The sequence below is a fragment of the Canis lupus genome, chromosome 11, assembly GCF_003254725.2.
Source record: "Canis lupus dingo isolate Sandy chromosome 11, ASM325472v2, whole genome shotgun sequence".
NCBI classification, from domain to species: Eukaryota; Metazoa; Chordata; class Mammalia; order Carnivora; family Canidae; genus Canis; species Canis lupus.
The window spans coordinates 14,655,659-14,678,982 of NC_064253.1; the positions used below are offsets into that span (position 1 = coordinate 14,655,659).

Sequence of the window (23,324 nt, forward strand, 5' to 3'; positions counted from 1 at the left end):
GTACGTACACTTGGACATTTGGTTTTTTGTCTTATGGAAACTGACTGTAATGTTCCCCTCCACCATCATGCTCCTCTAAACTTCCCCTGGAGTTGAAGGTGGGAGGTTTCTCTTTGGAGGTCTGGGATTAAGGGTACAGATTGGGACAACACAACAGCAGGAAAGAGACTCAAGAGGCAACGGTGTCTGTGATGCTGATTTCTCTAAGACCATACATATCAGAAACATTTAAGATTTTTCACACAAGCGGGTCAGCTTTTAAATCACCTGTCAGATCTCTCTTTTCTAGGCAGAGTACACCAATTAGCCTCCCTTCCCTTATTTGTTTCTGTTTTTCCACCTTTCTGTCGTTTGGTTTATTCTCCTCTGAGTCCTTTCAAGCTTGTTAAATTTGTCAAAACCCGTACTTGACAAAATGCTAGGCTACTGCTAACTCCACAGAATGACTACCAAGCACCTTTTCCTCCTGGAAGGAAATGATATGCTTGCTTAAATATTGATTAAAACAACAACAACAACAACAACAGTATACTGTGAGCCCTGGCACAGGATTAGGATAGAATGTGGCCTTTAATGGACTTTGATTCTTTGTTCCCTACAAATGGAATGTGCTTCCACTCTCAGAAAACAGAAACTGGGGGAGAAACACACTATCTGCATAGAAATAAAAACAACGCTCTAATATTAAAGAGAAAACACAATGATAGAAAGAGTCAGGAAGCAGCTCCGCGAAGCCATTACCATGCTTATTGCCATTTGAAGGCAGAATGATTGAAGTTATTGTCTTAATGTAAGATTACTAAATAATGCATCCCATAAAGGAAAGACATTGTATTGGCCATAAAACGTGTGTAACTGCAACAGAATTCATACTTATTTAATGACACTTTAGAATCAGATGGTAATTAAAATGAAGTAGGAATTTTTAAAAGGCAAGAGAAATTCAAACACACCAGTACATAAATTGAAACATTCTCTTTGTTTTGCAAGCACATAAAGAAGTAAGTTTCACATGGGTTTTTTGTTTCTTTTTTTTTTTTTTTTTTTTTTCTTTTTTGGCCCACTGGGAACAACACAATTTTGACTCCTCAGTATTTCCACTTCTAATTGCTAGGAGGGTTCATTATCAGCTGTCTAAAGTGCAATACATCAACCTTGCAAAGCTGAGTTACAAAAGACGTTCACACATTTGATGGGCTGCTGTGCTAAATACATCTTAATTTGTGCTGCATCTGCTGTTTTCTCATTTGTTTGTCACGCTGTGAATGCTGCAGACTTTGTTAGAGCAGCTCCCGGATTTTTTTCTTTAAAAATGCATCAATTCTTCATTAAAAAAAAAAAAATGGCTCTCTTCCATCATTGTTCATCTGTGTCTTGGAATGCCATAAACTCAATTCTGTTATGCACATATATGTATGAAAAAATCCTGAGCCTTTGACTATGTCTATGTATTATATTAGAATAAATGCACATATTTTTGCATGTGCATCAAGCAAAACATTCAGTTTAATCACATAAAGCAAAACAAACTTTCTTCAGCCAGCACTGAATGCACAAGGTGACAAACACTCCAGTCTCATAACTCTGGCAGGGATAAAAGTGCTTCAAGTCACCCAAGTCTAGTTTAGGTTTCCCTGCCATGCAAAAGATGTGCATTAGGGTGATGCTCTCAATTCCTACCAACTAGGCAGCAGCTCAAGTGGTAAACATGAATATGCAATCCAGCACAATCCAGAATAAACCAGTCTCATGTTAGGGAAGTTTCAATTCTATTCGGGAAGGGAAACAAATGCCACCACCTTAGTCTTCACAGGACACAGTGTCCAAGGTAGAGACAGGACCTACTTCCTGGCACACAATAATGCTGGCACACAAAGCCTCATGCTAACAAGAGCCAGGCTAGGTTTGATGATCTGCTGGCACCATTTAGAAGTTTTTAGTGATTAATAAATAAGGGGCCCTGCATCTTCATTGTGTACTAGGCCCACGAATCATGTAACTGGTCTTGGGTGCCGAATGCATTTAAGGAATGCTGGTGGAACAGCTGATGGATTAACTCAGTAGCATTTCAAGCTGTCAGTTCTCTTATCCTTAAGATCACAAAAATGTACCCCTTGAAATGATGAATAAAGGAAGGGCAGAAGGAAAAAAGTGGAGAGAGAAGGAAGAGTGAAAGGAAGGAAAATCAAATAGTATTTACTTTGTATTCATATAGTTTGATGGGCCGTGAGGGATGGAAAGCAGCCATTTCTACGTGATATTTATTCTGAGCACAGAGATTCTTTGAATGAAACTGGTTAAAGGAATAGGCCTTTTGTCATAGGTTTTGGGATCACTAGCCAAAGTAGGCAGTCGAAGTCAGTCTATAACGTGTTTTAAAAAATAAGCTAAATACAATTCTGGTTTTTGGTTTTTGTTTTTTTGACAATTTCCCACCACTCCTCCCTTTACATATTCATACACAAAATCCAAATTGTTTCAGGAAACCCAAAATAAAAGCCAGGGAATACAGGAGAGTTGGAAACCTCAGAGGAAAGCCTGCAGCTCTTTTCATCCTATAGGCCATTTATTTGGAGCAAGGGAGTGGACTGACGGGCAGTGAGAGGCTGGCATCCTTTGTGTCTGTGCTTGGAGATGGGGACGCAGGGAGGCAGGTCTGCGCCCTCTCTTCTCCTGCCGTACACCTCTCCTTCTCCAAGAGGGTGACAAGGACTCCATTTACATAATGCCAATCAGTCTGCCGTGTCAAGTTTTCCCAAGAACACGCAGAAGCGATTACCAAGGCAGGCGTTATGACTGGTGGAGTCCCAGACAAATCAGGGCCTCCATAAAGGAGTATGTTGAATCAATAAGGCGTACTGTTCAACCAGGGCTGAGAAAAACACCTCATAAAGTAACAGCATTTGTAAAGGTTAATCAATTCAGCTAATTGTAAATGCTCTCAATTGTCAGTCCCTAAGCAGTCCCTTCTCTTTGTAGCTAGTAATTCACTGTGGGATGCAGCAGCTCTAAAGCAGGAAGCAGAGAAAGAGGGGAAAGCAGTCAAATTTCTCATTACTTTCTCCATGTTGTGCTCTGTCGGTGTCTGTAAATGTCAATACATTTACCACAGGGAGATCGCCTTTTTTCCCTACTAGCACTACGTTGCCTCCTTCATTATATACAAAACAAAGTAAAGAGCCTAATTATCTTGGTCTAGGCAGATGGAAAGGAAATCAGGGTATTGATCTTTGGGGCAATATCTTAAGGCAATGCATACGACTAATAAGCTGGGCAGTTAAAGGGATGGTTTCTTATTGACGTTGGTAAGAAAAACACATCTTATTCACTGCCCAGAATTGACTCAGGGAAAAAAAAGAAAAAAAGAAAAAACAAAACACCTCCTTCTGTTTTTTTCCTACCCACTGCCTCCATTTCCCCAGTAAGAACAAAATCAGTGGGGAGGGTTTTTAAATAAGTGTCTGGGAAGATGTGAGAAGTAGAAATGAATCATGTCAGATAGCAAATGATGAGATAATTCTACCCTCAAATTATAACCAATCTCTGGCAGTGAACGCAAACCAAGGACTTTCATGGAAGTAGACAACTCTTGTCTTTCTACAAGGTATCGTGATCAGAGTAGCCACTTCCAGGCCACTAATGGTTGTCCTAGTGGGGACATAGAGTGCAATTTGTTTTAGTAACGCTGCAAGAGTCTTAGAAAATGGTGATATGGGATGAATGATAAATTATCTCAAGGAAAGTCACTTTCTGTTTTCAAGCTTTCAGATACATTCTTTCTGCCCATTACCCTGTATATGTGTATCACATTACATTTCAGAAAGTCTTGTTTCGTAGCGGTTAGAGAACTTAATCTCCTATATTTAGAAAATAGAGGAAGATAGCTATTTTCAAGGAATATTTATATAGGCCAAAACTGGAGAAGAGAACTATTTCAAATGTTTTGGTGCATGGTAATATTTATAGCAATGTGTGTAATAATAACTAACACTCACCCATTTATTATACCCTAGAAGCCAATGATGTATATAATTTCCCTTATTGAAACATGAAGTACTAAAGCACGCAGTCAATTTCCTTTTATTTCATCTGCAACTTAGTAAAATGCAAATGTCTTTTCCTTAAAAGTGAGGCTGTGGGGTTTTGCAAAGTTTGGGAGCACACTAAGAATCACAATAAATCTTAAGCCTTTAACAATTTGACAAAAGCAACATCCTCATCTTTTACATATCTCACTTTAATGTTATTAATCAAAGACATCGTATACAAACATAGCTAAACATATGAAAAGCCTCATGTCCCTGTCAAATAGTTTGGTATTTCAGATTGTGTAATGCAGTCGGACAAACCAAGTGACACAGTCAACACGTACCACCATGTTGACCGGAACAGCATTGAACGTAAGCTGGGGAAGACACAGAAGGCAGAGTGTGGGCAGCTGGCACATCACAAGATCTTTTATCCCCCAAACACATGGGATAATGCTAGATCTGTGTAGGAAGGGAGCATGTTTAAAGTCAAATTAAGTGGTGCATTATAATAATAATGGAGGATAGTCAGAAAACAAGATCCAAGTGCTTCTCTAAAGTGAACAGAACCATTGGTTTACAGAAAGAATTCTGTCCTTAATAAAAACAATTCCATTTATGCATGAGTACAATTTAAAATATGCTATGTTTTCCTTTGAAAAATGAGGAATTTACTAGTCAGTAATGTCCCAAAGCTATCCTACCCACAAGTGAGGGGAGACTCTTCCAGTCTCGCACCTGCCCCTCCCCTCCCCTGGCCTCGCCTTCTCTTCTCTTCCCTCTCTCCTCCTCCTCCCTCATTTTCTAAGATATACTTCTTTCATCTCGCAATGCCATTTTCCCACAATTTCAGGAGAAATTTCCTGACATCCTTGAAAATGCCGAAAATGGAAAGTGAAGTCCTCTAAATGCGATTTTTCACCTTAAAGGAATTGAAATACCTGTTAGAGTTTCAAGAACTATAGCCCCAGGCCAGCAGTGAGCAAAATTAACAAAACAACCCCCTCCCCACCTCAGGACCCTATTATCTCATTTCATTTACTGATTGTTCCTGAACATTTGGTACCTTCATCCTCATATATATTCATTTGAAGCCTCACCCTTTTATACATAATGTAATTTTCTTTCCAGAGGATAAATTTTTATATCAGTTTAATAATTTCTTGAAGTTATACTGGAGTATCGCTCAACTCGGTTCTAAATTAAAGCACTTATTAAAAAACTTTGAAGCACTCTCACAATTTTAAATCACTGTGCACATAGCAATTTAAAATTATGGGAGCAGTTTTATAAGCACTTGAATTTGGAGGTGATCAGAGACCTGAAAATGTGCAATATAGAGTAATTTAAAATTATTAGAGTACTTCACATTTTTTTATAAGCTCTTCAGCTGGGAAGTGATCGGGTTCTAACATCTCAGCCTATGCAGCGCAAAGTGAAGTACTCCTCAGCCTGAGAAGATTCACTCTATTAAATCAAACTACTTTAATAATTTTAAAGTAATGTACAGTGAGCATGCTCAGATCTCTAAATTCACTTTTAAATTAAAAATATTTTTCACTTCCAACCTACGAAAGACACTTACACGACAAAGCAGCAATTTACCCTTTCAATTTTAGACATCAAACTGCCCTCTCACTTCTACAATAGTCTTCCCTTGGGAAAAACAAACACCAAAATATCAAAAAATATTTGTTCCTTTTCATTTGGGGGGAAAAAACGGAAAGCATCATGCTATGAAAATTCAACAACCTAATTGTATATGAAAATATTTCCATTTCAAAGTAAACTTTAGTGTACTGTGTTTTGGGATATAACACTTTCCCAGCCAAAAAAATGACAAACTAGTATCTCCATAGGGTTTTTAAAGTTAAACAAATAGCTCATTGTCTTATGGAGGTATGACATCTATCCCACTGAGACATATGGGTGTTTTTTCACAATACGGCAGCTGTCTTGCAACCTGAGAAGATGTATATGGGCCCTACCATGTCTTCTGAAAAAACTGCTGACAAAAGCACATGGTTCCATGACATTCCCCCAATCTACTCTTGAGTTCAAAGAAAGGACAACATAACAGAAGTATGATATGTACCACACTAAATGTACGTTTGGCAAACATGCTTTTCAGGTCATTCAAATCTGTTTATGTGATTGTTTTGTTCTTGTGAATTCTTATATTTTTTATAGCCAAGTTAGAAGGCAGAATTTTGGTCTGGATTATTTCTATTAATAAACAAGATTATTAGCCTGTTGAAAGGAATTCTAATCTCATAGCCTAATGATTTAATTTCCATTATTTTATTGAGGTGTAATTAACCTACAGAGTTATATTAGTTTCAGGTGTACAATATAATGATTCAACAATTCTATACATTGCTCAGTGTTCATCAAGATAAATGTACTCATAATCTAATTGATCTATTTCACCCATCCCCCCCACCCACCTCCTCCTCTGGCAACCACCAGTTCATTCTCTGTATTTAAGAGTCTTTTTTTGTTTGTTTCTGTTTTTCTTTCCTTTGTTTGCTTGTTTCTTAAATTCCACATATGAGTAAATGCCTATGGTATTTGACTTTCTCTAACTAATTTATTTCACTTAGCATTACGCCCTCTAGATCTATTTTTGTTGTTGCAAATAGCAAGATTTCATTCCTTTTTATGGCTGAGTAATATCCCATATTCATTATTCATTCTCAGTGGATGGACACTTGGGTTGTTTCTACATCTCGGCTATTGTAAATAATTGCATATTTCTTTTTGAGTTAACGTTTTTATTTTCTTTGAGTAATAAATACCCTGTAGTGGAATGATTGAATCATATGCTAACTCCATTTTTTATTTTTTGAGCAACCTCCATACTTGTGTTCCACAGTGGCTGCACCAGTTTGCATACCCCCTACAGCAGGGCACAAGGGTTGTTTTTTTCTCCACATCCTCACCAATACTTATTCTTACTGGTGTTTTTTATTTTAGCCATTCTGACAGTGGTGAGGTGACACCTCATTGTAGTTCTGCTTTGCTTCTCCCCAATGATGAATGATGTTGAGCATCTTTTCATGTGTCTATCTGGATGTCTTTGCAAAATTGCCTATTCAGATTCTCTGTACTTTCTGGGGCTTTAAATGCAGTTGCTGAGAGACCATTGATATTGGCATCAGGAATGAAAGGGTTGAAAACTTATTATGGCAGTTTACTCACTCCATTTAAAGATAATGACAATTCAAATAAGTAGGCAGACATTTATAAAACCATTTTTGAAAGCTAAAAATTTTTTTTTTCCTATTAACTATCAAGTAAGCACTGGCAGGTTACCTTGCCCCCCCCCCTTTCCCTTCCCTTGCCTCTCCCCCCCCCACCTCTCCTTTCATCTCTCCCCCTCCTTTTTCTTATTCTCTCTCCTACCTTCTCAAAGGTCCTATTCATATGAATTTTAAGTGTAGTCACATTGCATCTACTAGAAGGTAACCCTTGTTCTTTGATAATTCTTTGAATTGTAACCTATAGGAAAATTGATCCTAACTAATGTGTTTAAAACCCACAAGTGAACTGGAGTGGTTCCCAATAACAATTTGCCACAAGTGGAGAGTATGCTTTAACTGTTTGTTATGGCTCATCGGGGAATAAGGCTACAATATATACAAGTACTGCTCTATTTAAATGTCCTTCTGGCTTGTCACACAAACTTCCAGAGCCACTTCATCTCACTCTTCTGATGCTGCCTGAAAATTAAAGTCTCCTGGAAAGGAGGAGTATTGGGGGGTTAGTAATGTCTTTAAAAGTGCTTTCTCTTGGAGCAGGCTCTTTCATTGAGAGATATGCCAAGGACATCCTTAAGTCAAAGAAGTAGACTTATTTTGAGGGTTGTTGCAATAAGTTTTTAAACTTCATTTCAAAGGCCAGGCACTGAACACTAATTGGGAAATATGGCTCTATAGCCCTTTATAGGAAGAAAATGAGATTCTGGATTTTGGCTTATAACCCAATTATAGAACTCATTGAAGGCAGGGTACACATATTACCCAAACTCTCTAAATCTCCCCACAAAGAAATACATGGATGCAACAAGCATCCAATATTTCAGTGGTGATGACAATAATGAACTCTGGATTTTTCATTTTAAAGCATTTGTGTGTATACTGAAATCAGAAATATTATCTCTATGAAAATATTTCTGAGATTAACCTATGAAATCTTTCTAACTAGTGTATTGAAAACTTCCAGAAGTTATACAATACTTGCTTCCACACAAAAGCATTTTGAATTCTAAGGGATTTTCATTTGCCTTTATATGATACTCAAATTGCCTTGGTTTTCATGTTACATCCAAGAAAAACTATTCTGGAAGAAGACCAAAAGAAAGTTGTCCTTGAAATAGAAATTTCTAATTTCTAGTATTTAGATGGTTTGTAGATACTCAATGGGTTTAAGATACTCAGTTCTTTGTCTATAATGTCCTAAGAGCAAATAACCACCCAAGAATTTAGTAGTAATAACACAAAATCCTTTATCTATTCTTGCCTCAAACTAAAATTGTCTTTCAAGAAGCTAAAGAATCTAAATAAACTATAATTAACCAGAAGTTAGAAAGAGATGATGAATTAATCTAAATAAATTATAATTAACCAGAAGGTAGAAAGAGATGGTGAATTCAGGTATCCCTGAATTGAGGGATAAATTTGAGCATACATGCTAGAAAAAAAATCATAAGAGCACATCTATGGATTCTTGTATGTTGGAAACAGAGAAGATAGCTAAAGGAAGCCCTAAGAATTTTTTTTCTCTTATATATGGGTTAACAGGAAGCCTCTAAATAAAATTTTTACTACAATGAGTAAGTAAAAAGTAAGTCAGGCAATTATGATACAAAGAATTTGAAAATCTATGTGGATATTTCAAAAGCAGTAGCTATTAGAAAGCAAAAATGTACCTGTACATCTAACATAAAACAGGGATTTAGATGAAAATATAATACTAATACACACTTGGACTATGCAAACATAATGAAACATGACATACCTGGAACATTTATCAATGGTTGTGCTTGGGATCTGTCATTACATCTCACTGTAATCACTGCCGCCTAGAATCCTTTTATAAAAGGTGAGAGAAGAAATATTGGATGATGCCAATCTATGAGTCTCTGCTGTGTGCAATATTGACTTTAGGACCAAAACCAGGGAGATAATACTCAAAACCCTTTGTATATACATCGTAAAGATGGATGTCTACTTTTATGATATAACTTTTTAATTCCTTTGCATTTTCCTACAGCAGTACCCTATGTCCACTGATATGAGTGTATTTAGTGTTATTTTCTCAGAAAGCATTGCTAAATACACACAAATTTCATTAAAACTGTGGCAATTTTAAGTAAATCTTTGCCTAATGATACGCCCTTTAATTCCTAGCGCTGACTGCATGAGTTAATCCATTTAAGTGAGAAAACATGTTTCGTCAGATTGTGTGAGTCTGACAATTTTTTGAACCAAACTAAAGCCTTTTGAGAATTGAATTCCATTTGCTTCAGGGGGAAAAAAGTGACTTTTTGGTTCAAAGGAAAAATGCTTAGAAGCCATATTTGAAAGGCTCATAAGGGGTCTTACACATCAAATAGCTTTTAGAAAACAACATTCTGATGAGTTAAGTGTAAATTAATTAGAAACATACAGATTGCTTTTCCCTGGCTATACACATGGGTTTCAAAGTTGAAGAAAGAGTGTTTGACGAAGAATGTTTGGAGTTTTCATGACCCAAAAAGCATAGTAAAGTAGTTCAAGATGTGTCCATGAAACAAAGATCCTTGTTTTCTCACAGTGATCTTTACAAACAAATATCTAATGAGCTCTTATTTAAAAACATTCAGACGCATGCAGGTACTCCATTTTGTGTTCATCAAATATATCTAAAAGAGGATTTTTTATTTTTCCTTGCTAAGAAGCTTATTAAGTCATTATAAATGAATTCCAGCCTTGCAGTGCTTCTGAAAGGGGAAACGTAAGTGAAATAAGCCTGAAGACAGGCTCACTGCAAATCTATTCTGCACTAAGAGTTGTAGTGGGAGACCCTTTATTCGTGGAATCTCTGAGGTGCTCAGACTGCAGACCCAGGAATAGCATTTCCAAGAAGTTCCTCTGCTATCAGATTATGAGAATTTGGTCCAGGAAGTCTGACTATATGTCCAGCTAGTACCTGCATCCAATTAACAGGGAGACTACAACTTGTCAAAGATATTAAAGCAAATGAACAATCATGGAAATGTTTGCAGACAGTAGTTCCCTAGTACCATCGCTAGAAAAAGTACTTCAAAATGTTATCATTAGCAAATATGTATTGTACATCAGTTATGGTGCTGAAACTTAATGCCATGAGAATGCCCAGAATACATATCTTCAAATCCACCACTAAGAAAAAAATAATAATAATAATGGAAAAGAAAGGGGAGAAAAGAGAGACATAAAGTATATAAAACACTACCTTACATGTTTTGGTAAGTGACTTATTTTCTCTTAATACTGTTCCCAATTAGCTAAAATAAAATTAGGATATCCCTTCTAAAGTTGAACACATAAAAAACACCAAGGCCATCCAGGAAGAAGTAACAAACCTCAATTTCTCCAAACCCCTTAAATCTTGCCCTACAATAGGATTAATTAGTTCATATTTTCAATTTACTATAAGTGCTTCTTAAATTATTTTCCCCCAGGATCCTTAGAAACTTAGAAACTTCCCCAATTATAACAAACTTTTGAAGAATTCTGAAGTTAGATTGTATATGAAAGTTATGGTATTACGGGGCTCCTGGGTGGCTTAGTTGGTTGAGCATCCACCTCCTGATTTCTGCTCAGGTCATGATCTCAGAGTCATGTTCTCATTGGGACTCTGCTTGAGATTCTCTCTCTCTCTCCCTCTCTTTCTCTCTCTCTCTCTCCTTCCCCCTCTGGCATGCCCCCACTCTCTAAGTAAATAAATAGATAGATAGATAGATAGATAGATAGATAGATAGATAGATAAATAAATAAAAGATAGATAGATAGACATCTTCTAAAAATGAGGCTATCAAAATTTCAAATAATTGATAGAGCTGCTCAAAAAAAGTCACCACTAAGATAGGTAAACTATTTTGTATAAGTTCTCTGGAGACCCTTGAATAGAAAAGCCTCCAAAAGAGGTTTTATTTAGGTCTAAATTTAAAGCTTATTTTGGAGTGCCATTTCTTTGGTTAACATGTTGGCATACTATGTTTCAGGGGAGACATGGCAGCTCAGATATATTTAAGATGTAATATCAGTTCCATAACCAGGCAACATTTCCACACATCCATTTGCTTGGCATTTAATTGCTCTAAAGTTCCACTTTTGGTTGTGGGAGATTTCAAGAGAGACTAACAATGGACCTTTGCTTTTCTGGGCCCTAGGGGCTATATGTGCTCAAGTGTATATAGTCCATCATACAGCTTTGCCTCAGAAAAATAAATTCAGTGTTTCACAGCCAGATATTTTTTCCAAAAAAATATTTTTTGATGATGATTGCCCCTCTGCAGGACATATATAGGGAGGCTTGCCAGTCGTAATCCAAATTCATTAATGCATTGAATTAGAAAGGTTCCTATGCTTTCATTTTTCTTTTCATCTTACTCCATCCCTTCCTTTGGCTAAAATGTTTCTTTGTTCTCAAACATATTTCAAACATACTGATTCTCCAAATCTTGAGTTAAAAAATTAGTACCACCAATTCCCAATTTGCTGGTTAGTTATCTTTTAAGCATTTAATATTAAGGAGATAAATTTGCAGTTTAGAACAAGTTCTCCTCCAACAGTACACAAAATGCATCATACATTTGTGGTGAATTAGTAATGATACTAATTCAGTTGGGCATAGCCATGTGGATAACATAGCTTCTGTCAGAAAATCTATTCTGTCTTCCAGATAAGGGCACAAGATCAACCTCTGCTTAGTGGCACCTAGAATAAGTGGCATGGGAAGAAGAAAGCAAGGTGGGCACTCGTGGACATTAGAAGCATGGTAATCCTCTATAACTACTTAAGAGATGAATTTTTCTCTTGGTTTGTATTTTCCAGATATTGTCTTGCCATAACAGAAGCATCCTAGGACTCATTCAAATATGTTATTTCATAAAAGTTTTCTATGGATAATGAACTTGAAGAAATGTTGGACTAAATATAATTAAACAGGTTTCTATCCTCTGGGATTTTCAGGATTTTTAATGGGAGACATCCTCTAGAAATTGCCAAGTTGGGGCTCAACTGTGCAGGATGCCTTTGATTTATGAGATTTTGGAACTTCTGAACAAGGATCTAGGTCTCCCTGAAGCTTTGGTTATTCTTTAAGTATCCTCCACTGGAGGGAGGGGGCAGTTGCCAAGAGGAACTCCCTCCATAGAGAGGAACTCCTCCATAGAGACCTAGTACAGTGACTCCCAACTGGAAGCTCTCCTATCTTTTTATATACCTAAATAATTCATAAACTGTAGACTGACAAGATCCTCTTTTATTAGGCAAAATAATTTATAAAAATATGTCAGCACCTCCTAATGTGGAAACCTATAAGGTAATGCCAAAACAAAACAAAACAAAACTGAAAAGGAAATTACTATTACACAATCTGGCCAATACAGTTCTGTTGGCTTAAAAATAGGGTTAAATCCATTACAGAGAATATTGCCAGCTGTACTGATATCTAGTGCATTAATATTATTCCAAATATATATGACTAGAGACTTGACTAACACATACCAAAGCAATATGCCTTTGAAGACTAACACTGTTGAAAAAAAAAGAAAAATAGTTGAATGGGAAGGGAAAATAAGAAAAACCTGGTTTAGAATATATCTCTGTGTTTATAAGGTGCTTTACACATTTTGTACTAACTTTATAGAGTAGACCATGCAGCGTGGTCACAGGGTACAATGCCAAGGCTCTGGATTGCAGCAACCAGGTATGTGTTAGCAACTTATATATAAGAAGGCTATAGAGTCAATTATTTCTGCAGAGCAGTGCCATTACTGCAGTTCATATATCCCTGGAAGTGATTTCCTTTCTGCCAAAAAGTCAATATTATAAAATCCATCCATTGCTTCCATGCATCTCTTTAGGAGGCAGCATGAGTTGAGTGAGTTGCATCACAGAGCACATGGAAAGGAGGCAAGTTTGGGCATTTTGCAGATTACACAAATGAAAGGAATGCACATCATCACCTGAGAAAATAGGGTTTAGATAGATAGAGGAGCTGAACTATTTTTGTATTCACTGTAACATTTCTGTTATGAAGGAGCAACTCTTCCAACACAGATCAAAATGATTCATAAGGAACCTAGAGAGAAGGTGGAAGAAAGACTGACAATGATGCCTTAGAGCCAGCAAAAAAAAAAAAATACAGAAAAACCAAGTCTGACAGTTCTTTAATGAAGAGAGAATCTGAGTATCATTTAAATCAGAGGTTCTCAAACTTTTTAATTTCTTTTTGTATTTCATTTTTTAAAAGATTTTATTTTTAAGTAATCTCTATGCTCAGTGTGGAGCTTGAACTCACAAACCCCAATGTCAAGAGTCACATGCTCTACCAACTGAGCCAGGAGGCACCCTACTTCTCAAACTTTTTAATCTCGGGAATACATCCCCTCTTAAAAATGATTGAAGATCTAAAAAAAAATCTTCATGTGGCTTGTATTTCCTGACATTTACCGTATTAGAAATTAAAAGTAAAATATTTTTTATATGTGTATATATTTAGTGACAAGAATGATATTGTTTTACATTTTTCAACTCCTGATGCTTAGTAAATGATAGCTAGATCCTCTTATCTGCATCACCATCCAATCCTCTTTGATGTCATGTGGTCTCTAGAAAATGCTTCTGTACTCACAGAAAATGAATGACAAAGTAAATCAGGTCTTCATACCACTATAAGAGAAGCTCAATCTTATAGACACGTGAAAGATGGACAGGAACCCAGAAGAGCACCCAAATTGTATTTTGCAAACCAATGAGCTAAAAGCATTGTGCGTCCAGCATACTTACAGATATTGACACATAAGGATCTACCGCATATAGAATAAAATTCTCAGGTTAACCACTCACTAACCTGTAGGTAGGTGAATTCATAATGTAAATTCAAAAATCCTTAGTGTTCATTTCTTCCAATGGTCTAAAGCCTGCAATACACATTGCAATAAAGATAAAATGGCAATAAAGATAAAAAAAGGATCTCACACCAAACAGAAGCCTAACAAGATGCATTCCTATCAGTGCCAAATATCCTATTTTCACATGTGGTATTATTGTGTCCTAATAATGAGGTAGATGGAATGAGCATTATTCTATTTTATAGATGACAAAAGTGCACAGAGAGGGGGTAAGTGACTTATCCAAGCACCATAACTAATCCGTGACAGAGCTGGGAATGGATCCAGCCCAGTGCTGTTTTGGGCTTATTGCTAGGCCAACACACAATGCCAAAACACATGTTTGGAAGTGAAAATTATTGCTGGGGTGTTGTGTTGCCTGATTTGTTTCTTTATAATTCTTCACTTACTTGGCCAAATAACTGTTCCAGTAGATATGTAGTTGGTGCTTTGGTATTATTTTGCTAAATGTTCCATTTTAATATTTTGAAAATGTATAATTATTTCCTCTGGCCTTAATTTTCCTTACATGTAAAATTTGGACCAAAATACTGCAAAGCCTCCAGCAACAATGACATCTTAATAACTAATAATACAAGGCAGATCAGAATCTACAATTAATTTAAACAAAACAAAACAAAGCAGGCCCCTCAAATTGGGAAAATATGCAAAGACACTTTTGGTTTGCTCTAGGAGAGTGGATGGTATCAGAATTTTTTGGAAGCCAGGCATCAGGGATGCTTGACATCCTGTAATGCTGCAGCGAATACTGCACAATACTTCTTGTCTCACATTCCCACATGAATTTGAAAGGTCCTGTAGACAGCCACATAGGTGATAATGTTGTTTGTAATTTTCTGACCCTGGGTATTAGCTTGTCAATACAAAGTATTTCTGTAGGGTTTTTTTTTTTAAGTTTTTTAAATTTACTTGAGAGAGAGAGAGCACACAGAGGAGAGGGAGAGAGAGAAGCAGACTCCTCGCTGAGCAGGGAGCATGACACAGGGCTCGATTCCATGACCTAAGCCGAAGGCAGACCCTTAACCAACTGACACTCAGGTGCCCCTATTTCTGAGGAATTTTAATATGCATTGATTTTTCCAAAACTAAAGCTACCATCTAAAGTGAAAGAAGATTGTATTTTGTTTTGTCTGAAAATTTACCAGAAATGGTCCATTGATTCAGAAAAGCATGTTCTGGCACTGATGTCATCACAGGTGCTCAAATTCAGCGTTGTGATACTCACAGTGATCCTACACACTGGTCTGAGCATCTGACTACAAAAACAGATCTACTATAGAGTGACATAAGCAAATACAAACAGACATATTTGACTGTAAGTCACTTTCCAATATTCCTCCTTTATATTAGAATTAAGATGTTTCATCAATATTTTAATTAGGTATATATAGGTAGGTTATATTATTTGTGCTTTTCATTGTTGGATAATAAAGAAGCACTTCCTTTTTTTAAGATTTTATTTATTTATTCATGAGAGACAGAGATAGATAGAGAGGCAGAGACACAGGCAGAGGGAGAAGCAGGCTCCATGCAGGGAGCCCAACGTGGGACTCGATCCCGAGTCTCCAGGATCAGGCCCTGGGCCAAAGGCGGCGCTGAACTGCTGAGCCACCTGGGCTGCCCCACTTCCTTTTTTTAAATAAAATGTTGTCCCTGATAAGATCAAGAATCACTGGATGCATTTTTTTTAATTAATACCATTTTTTTCTGGTCAAAAATTTAGTTTTAGATTCAGTATTAACTTCTCAAATTTTAATCCTTTTTGAAAAAACATTTATGGTTACTCCCTTTGTCTTAATAAAATGGTGTGAAAATAGCTTGCAGTATATCTGGCTAAAGGATTTTGGGGGAGAAAAAGATGATGTTTTGGATTGACTTCACAAGAAGCACTTAAAGGTATATTTGGTTACCTAATTTATGCAAGCTTCTCTACATCCAAAACCCACAACTGCCTCCACAACCACCACCACCAACACCAACACCAAAGACATACATACTTGAGAGAAGACAATGTTCTCTCTGCTTTACCTAGTAACACAGAGAAAAGATGTAGTTCAGAACATTATTGATTAAATTAGGAAGCTACAGGTACTACTTATACTCAAACATTATCCTGAAAAAAATTCCTTGCAATATATATCATAGGTTCAAAGTGAGTCTTCTTTTCAGACATGAATGATCTTCATTTATAATTAAATATTGAAAATCATTTTAGTGACAAATGAATACAATTTACCAAAATTAGAGGATAGTCATTGCAAGTTTCAAAATCCCAATGAAGTTTTGATCAATACATTCTACACAACAAATAATTGTGATATTTATTTTGCTACCTGTACACAAAGTTTTTCCTTGACTGCTTTTCTGAACCACACAATTATGTTAAGATATATTTTCCACGCTTTCTACAGTCTGAGATACATTTTTTGAAAATTGAAAATGAAATGACTTCTTAATCACATCATTTTTCCTCTCTGGAAGACACTGCCTTTTGTACTTACTGTTTTAAAAACTGCCCAAATCAATACAACTTTCATGGTTGGATACTAGCCTACTTGATTATGTTAGGAAAATATGTACAGTGCTGGGAATAGCATTTACTTCTTTGACTCTATTAGTTTTGTAGCAATGGTTCATTAACAGCATACACCATCAATTTAGAATAAGCCCTACACTAATAATGACAATTGATTTCTTTGTTTAATTTCTCTACTACCAACTGATATACTTTCCAATGAACCCCAATTTAAAGTCCTTTGGGAATTTGGATTACATGACATGTTTTAAAAAGTTTATGTTTGGTGACCTAACCCACCTGATATTTTTCCTCTTTGCAACATTTAAAATATAAAAGTACATTGAATTGAAATAGTTATAATTTGAGTTAACTTTTAGTAAAAAATTAATAAGCATTTCCAAAAAGAAAACTTCTCCACATAAATTTCCCTTTCAATTTGTGCTAACAGCCATTTTATAGTGAACTACAATGTATAGCATATTTCCAGGTTTAAAGACATTATCTCCATCATTCTCTATGACCTAAAAATCAACAGTTTAAGGTGCCAACAACCACAACCTCTCTCTCACTACACTGACCTCGAGCCAGTCAGACATTCTTTTCTGCTTTATTTTCTCAGCTTAGAAACAGATTGACAGTATTTCAAAATACATGTTTTACATACAAACAAGTGTAAGACTTAATTGTCAACCAATCCACCTGACTACTATTGTCACTATTCTATTAAAAAAAAAAAAGCCTTGTTGTCATGAGATGAATCCTGAGTGCAGAATCCCTGAATTCAAGACCTGACTTTGTTGCTTATAAATTAGATCGTGTTAGTCATGTCATTTCAGATTCCTGAAGATCTATTTCTGCACACCTCAGAAGTGATTAATGATACATATTCTAGTTCACTCACAGGGCATTTATGAGCATCAAATAAGAAAACTCATATGATTTTCATATCACAATGATAAGATGATGAATAGAAGGAACAAATACATTTCAAAGACCATGATTTATTTTCTCTTTCTGGAAGCATGTATTTCTAAATAGCCAAAATAGTGTAACCGGAATGGAACGTTACGAACTAAACTAAGTCATATCTATATGACGACTACATTCAAAACAAGGATAAGCTGCATGGTCTAACTAACTATGGTTAAGCCCCAAATTCAATTTCATTCCATTACCCATAAATAAAGCAAGAACCTACCACAATAGGTTTATCACTTAAAATCTAATATTCCGTTGAACTTAGTTTCTTATTTTTAATGCCTAGAATAATCTGTTGGGGAATGGAGGCAAAGGTAGGCCCTGTACCTATGAACATGATATAAACATTAGTCAGAATCATGGTTTGAGTTTTAGGCTATTGGCCAGTCTCCAACATGGGTTTCTAGTCCCGACTTTTACCCAGAGTTACAAATAAACATTGTTTTTCCCTGTGTGCTATGCATCTCAAACTGAACATCCCAAATCAAAGACTTCCATTTTGCATTTAAATGCATTGGTTAGAAACTTTTCGCTTACTTTTTCTGTATACTTCTTAAATAGTTTGTGCAAATACTCTGGAAGCATATATAACAGCAAAAGTGAAATAAAATAATAAATTGATATGTTTCACTAATTCTTAGTAAATGGATGCAGGCATAGAGATGAACTCATACCAAAACTTTCCCTATCTCCTAAACGTCAAGCCTTGACAAGGAAGATATAATTGTAAGGGAATATACTAACACCAGTTCCTCACAAATTGTACACTGAATACAACCCTCATAATCTGAGACAAAGAAAATAAAATGAAATCTACTTTCTAATGACTCAACTCAAATCAGCTTCACCCCCCCACTGAGAAGCCCACTGAGAAATAGTTACACAGCATATTTGCAAAGTCCAAATAGTACTGCAAAGAGATATTGGTCACAAAATGTTTTAATAGTGTGATGTGAATAATTAACAGATGAGAACACTTTTATTCCCTTCTAAGGACAGCAGGAGATTAAGTTAACAGTACACAATGGCATGACTGATTAGCTCCTTTTCCGTATAAAAATGAGCTGCTTAAAATCTAATCCTCACACCAACAGGTAACACGTATAGCTCCCTGAGAAAAGAAGCAACATGTTCATGACAAGTGGCAAAAACAATTAGATTGGCAGCAGTCTCTGATGCCAGCTGTGAAGACTGTCAAGAAAGAGAACAGAATCCAACTCTGACAAGAGTCCAAGTCCTGAGCCACAACGGAGTCAAATTTCATATTATTTTTTCTGACTTACATATTCTCTAACTTTAGAATTATTTAGATGAGATGTTTCTATGAGAACAAAAATGAAAGGGATAAGAAAATCAACAAACTTGGGCATCTGGGTGGCTCAGCAGTTGAGTATCTGCCTTCAGCTCAGGTCCGCAATCCCAGGGTCCTGGGATAGAGTCCCGCATCAGGGTCCCCGCAGGGAGCTGCTTCTCCCTCTGCCTGTGTCTCTGCCTCTCTCTGTGTGTCTCTCATGAAGAAATAAAATCTTAAAAAAAAAAAAAGAAAATCAACAAACTTATATTGACTTTGTATGTCTTTGAAAACAAAAATGAAATGACAACTTTTCAATTTTACTTCAGAAAGGAGGACATGATACTGCTTTACAACTCTTAAAACCTTTAGAATGTATTCTCAAAAAGGCACACATGAGTGTTAGACCATAACACGGGATGGCTAAAACTATTTGGGAATCTATGAAAAAAATATATAATGTATTACAATATAAAGGCCATAAACCATATTTTATTTCTTTCAAAAAATAAAATAAGATGTTACAAGCTAAGGGATGCCTTGGTGACTCAGTTGATTAACAGATCAACTCTTGGCTTTGGCTCAGGTCATGATCTCATGGTCATGAGATTGAGCTTCCTGCTCAGCACAGAATCTGCTTGAGATTCCCTCTGCCCCTCCCTACTCATGCTTGCTCTCTAAAATAAAAATAAACAAAAAATTATTTTTAAAAAATTGTTACAAGCTGAAAAATCAACAAATCTCTAGTTATTGTTAATCTTTGGCTATGTCTGCCCTATCTGAAAATACACTGCAGCCAGTCCATCAAGGTGCTAGAAGCATTTGTCAAGCAAGCCTTTTGGTATCATGCAGATAAGATAATCATGCAGATCAAATAGTGAATTTATATATTTCACTAATTCTTAGCCAATGGCCTGGAGGGCAGTTATGACAATGAACTCATGCTGAAATGTATCGATTTCATAAAAAAGGAAAAAAAAAAAGTCTTGACAAAAACAAAAGAATTCTTAAAAAATGACTAATACCAGCTTATAGCAAACACCAGGATGCATATCCAGTATAACTCTTTCATTTGAAACAGTTTAATGAATAAAATCTAACTTACTAGTGGTTACTGTGACTTACTTAAATCACCATACACTAAGGGAAAGCCAACTATTGTGTTATGCCATCTACATAGCAACTCACTTCTCTTTCCTTCAAATGCACATCTCAAGATGCTACTTCGGACATACTCCTGGTAGATAAATCTGGTCCTGATCTACATTCTTAGGTCGTGGAGCATGAAATTTCAGTGTCCTCCAATGTGTGTATAAATATGCAAAGGGGGGACACCTGGGTGGCTCAGCGGTTGAGCCTTTGGCTCAGGGCATGATCCCGGGGTCCTGGGATGGAGTCCCACATTGTGCTTCCTGCATGGAGCCAGCTTCCCCCTCTTCCTGTGTCTCTGCCTCTCTTTGTGTGTCTCTCATGAATAAATAATAAAATTTTTAAAATATATATGTGTGTGTATGTATATATATATATATATATATATATATATATATATGAAAAGGGAAATAAATATATTCACCTGTATAGGGACAAGAGAGAGTATTTATTGCATTAAAGAGCACAAAAAAGGGGAGGAGGGGGCACCTGAATGGTTCAATCAGTTAAGCATTTGATTTTTAGTTTTGTCTCAGGTCGTTATCCCAGAGCTGTGAGATCCATCCCCATGTCAGGCTCTGTACTCAGTGAAAAGTCTGCTTGGGATGCTTCCTCTATCTCTGCCCCTCCCACTTGTGTGTGCTCTCTCTTTCTGAAAATAAATAAACCTCTTAAAAAGAAAAAAAATAGTGTGCATATTATAAAGTTCTGTGAAACCAATGAATGTCCAAAATTCATTGATATATAGTTGCAAATGTAGGAATGAAGATATGGCATCTAATATTGTGTCCAATAATGAAGCACAGTGGGTTATATATAAGAGTTGGTAATACAGGTTTTAAAAATCACAGTCTATAAATATTCTTTTCTAACCTACACTGAAAGATGTGTGAAGGAAACAAGAGTGTTAACACACAAAAAAAATTATTTGAATTAAAAAACTGTGGCAGCAGCTGAAATTTAATGAGTAACTTATTTCCTTTTGGACCATGAGTCCACCATCCTATGTTAATTGGATTATCTGGCAGTCATAGCCACCAGATGGAAAAAAACAACATTGTGCGGAAGAGCTACAGACCCTGGCTGTTCGTGGATCATGCAATGTTACTCACTTTGAATATTTTAGGACATGATTGCCCCATGGATTCTCATCGTCTTTTTCATTCCTCTGTCTTATATCTTTAATTACAGAATCACAGATTTTGAGATGTTACAAGGCTCTAGATGAGTCAGCAAAATACACGTTTGCTTATTATGAAGTTCCTGTTTTCAGTAAAATTTCTTGGAAGAAAAAAGTATGAAAATTCCATGTCAAATAAAAAGAATTTTGACTCTGAAAACATATTTTAGAAAATTAGAAATATAGTTAAGAGAAATATAAGAGTAGGTCAGTGTTTTTCTTTGTGAAAGAGCTCATCAGCCTGGGGAAGTCAGGGACTGTCCAGTTAGGCCCTGTCAACTAAAAATATCAGTCTGGTGTGATAAATTTCCATATTCCAGCCAGGCTCAATTACTTTTATTGTAAGGTATTATATTTGTGAAGTGACAATAGCTACTATAACGGATAAACCCTAAAATCTCAGTAGCTTAACACAAATCTCAATGGCTTAACTTAAGTTTATTTTTCACTGATGCAGATTCCAAACACTCTTCTTGTTCAGGGTTGTCTCTCCACCAGAGGTAATTCAACAATTCTCACCATGGAAGAAGAGCATGAATTTTGGCAGACAGCTAGCTATCTCTTCCACAGAAATTGTGTTTTTAGGAAACCTCAATTATCAGGAAAGTCATGAGTCCCTGTCCCCTGACTTGAGAAGTCTCTTTCTTCTCGGTTGTGAGATAGCCACAAAGTAGAATTATAATAAATCATAGAAGAGTTTGAAAAGATTGTCATTCTATAGTCAATGGAGCACCCCAGAAGAGAAGTACCTATGGCATACACAGAATGATAAATGTTAGACACACACCAAAAGCAATTCTGATGGTTTTAGTAATAGAGGTTAGGTAAATTATTCTACAAATGTGTTAATACATGAAACTTATTCTATAATGACCCTAAAGGATCATCTACATACATTTTGCTTATGTTTTCATTTTAACACATGAGAATGAAAAGTTCAACTGTGTATAGTGAAGGACGGCTTCAACAGAACCAAGGACGTTTTTCTGGGTTCTTTATGAAAGTGGCAGCAAAGGTCTGATGCTGAAGCTTCTGCCCTGACTATATCTCTCTACTTGCTCTCACAGATTAGACAATGTGCTGTCTAGTTTATATTTGTTATCCTCTATCCTTTAGATACATACTGGGCTATTGGTCATCGCATATCCTTTTGCCATAAAACATTTCACTATGACTCTAACTGTTAGGTCAAATCTACATAATTCAGGTAGATGGATGATATATTGACTCTAGCACATTTGGTACTGTCATTGCCACAATGTGGTATTAAACCATAAGATTCTAATGCTGATAGGGCAGAGGACTTTGCACAGAAGACTACAGACCTCTGAGGATGAACATCTCTATATTAGGAACAGAAATCACAGTGGTAGGCTGACTCCCCAGTGGTATCATGGCTACTGGATGCTGGCTTTGAGAAATAATGGTGGCAAAGCATTCAAAAGGTTCTCCTCTGAGGAAGGGGTTTCATTCATCTGTAAAAGAATTCCCATGAGAGGCGAATATCAAAAATCTTCAAATTATACCATGAGATCGATCTCTGTCTTCATTATATCTTTCCAGGATGCCAGGTTATCACGAATTTTAAAAAGAAATGTTGGCATATATGTGTGAAACAATACCTTTCTAGTCAGTGCTGCGAAAACAAAAAGGGCTGACTCTCATCCTGATTCTTCCATTTAAACTTACTGCAATTATTCACCATTCCATTTAATCAAAAACTATTTAATTCAGTGTCAACCATGAGCTACATACTGCTCGTTTCTACAGAGATGATATTTAAAAACACACAAAAACTCTAAAATAATGTTTCCTCCTTTATGGAACTTTATGGATCATCTGGCAGAAAGGACAGATAAACAAATATTCCCATAAATATAGAAAGCAAGCCAATAAAAGGCCTAGGAAGAAAATGCATGCAGCTATGAAAACACATCATACTCTAGGGCCAGGGAAGAATCCCTGGAGGTGGTTGGTTTCTTTTTCTTTTTTTTATTTAAATTCAATGAATTAAC

At 36.2% G+C, this 23,324-nt stretch overlaps 1 long non-coding RNA gene across 2 annotated transcripts in view; it reads right to left on the reverse strand.

Annotated features, from left to right (window-relative positions):
* Positions 1–18,647: 18,647 nt before the first annotated feature.
* The window catches only part of LOC118350176 (uncharacterized), a 323,534-nt gene continuing 318,857 nt past the window's right edge, over positions 18,648–23,324 (reverse strand). For both annotated transcript variants that reach the window (XR_007413936.1, XR_007413938.1), the window contains exon 9: positions 18,648–19,215. This is a non-coding gene — a long non-coding RNA (uncharacterized LOC118350176). The remainder of the gene's footprint in view (positions 19,216–23,324) is intronic.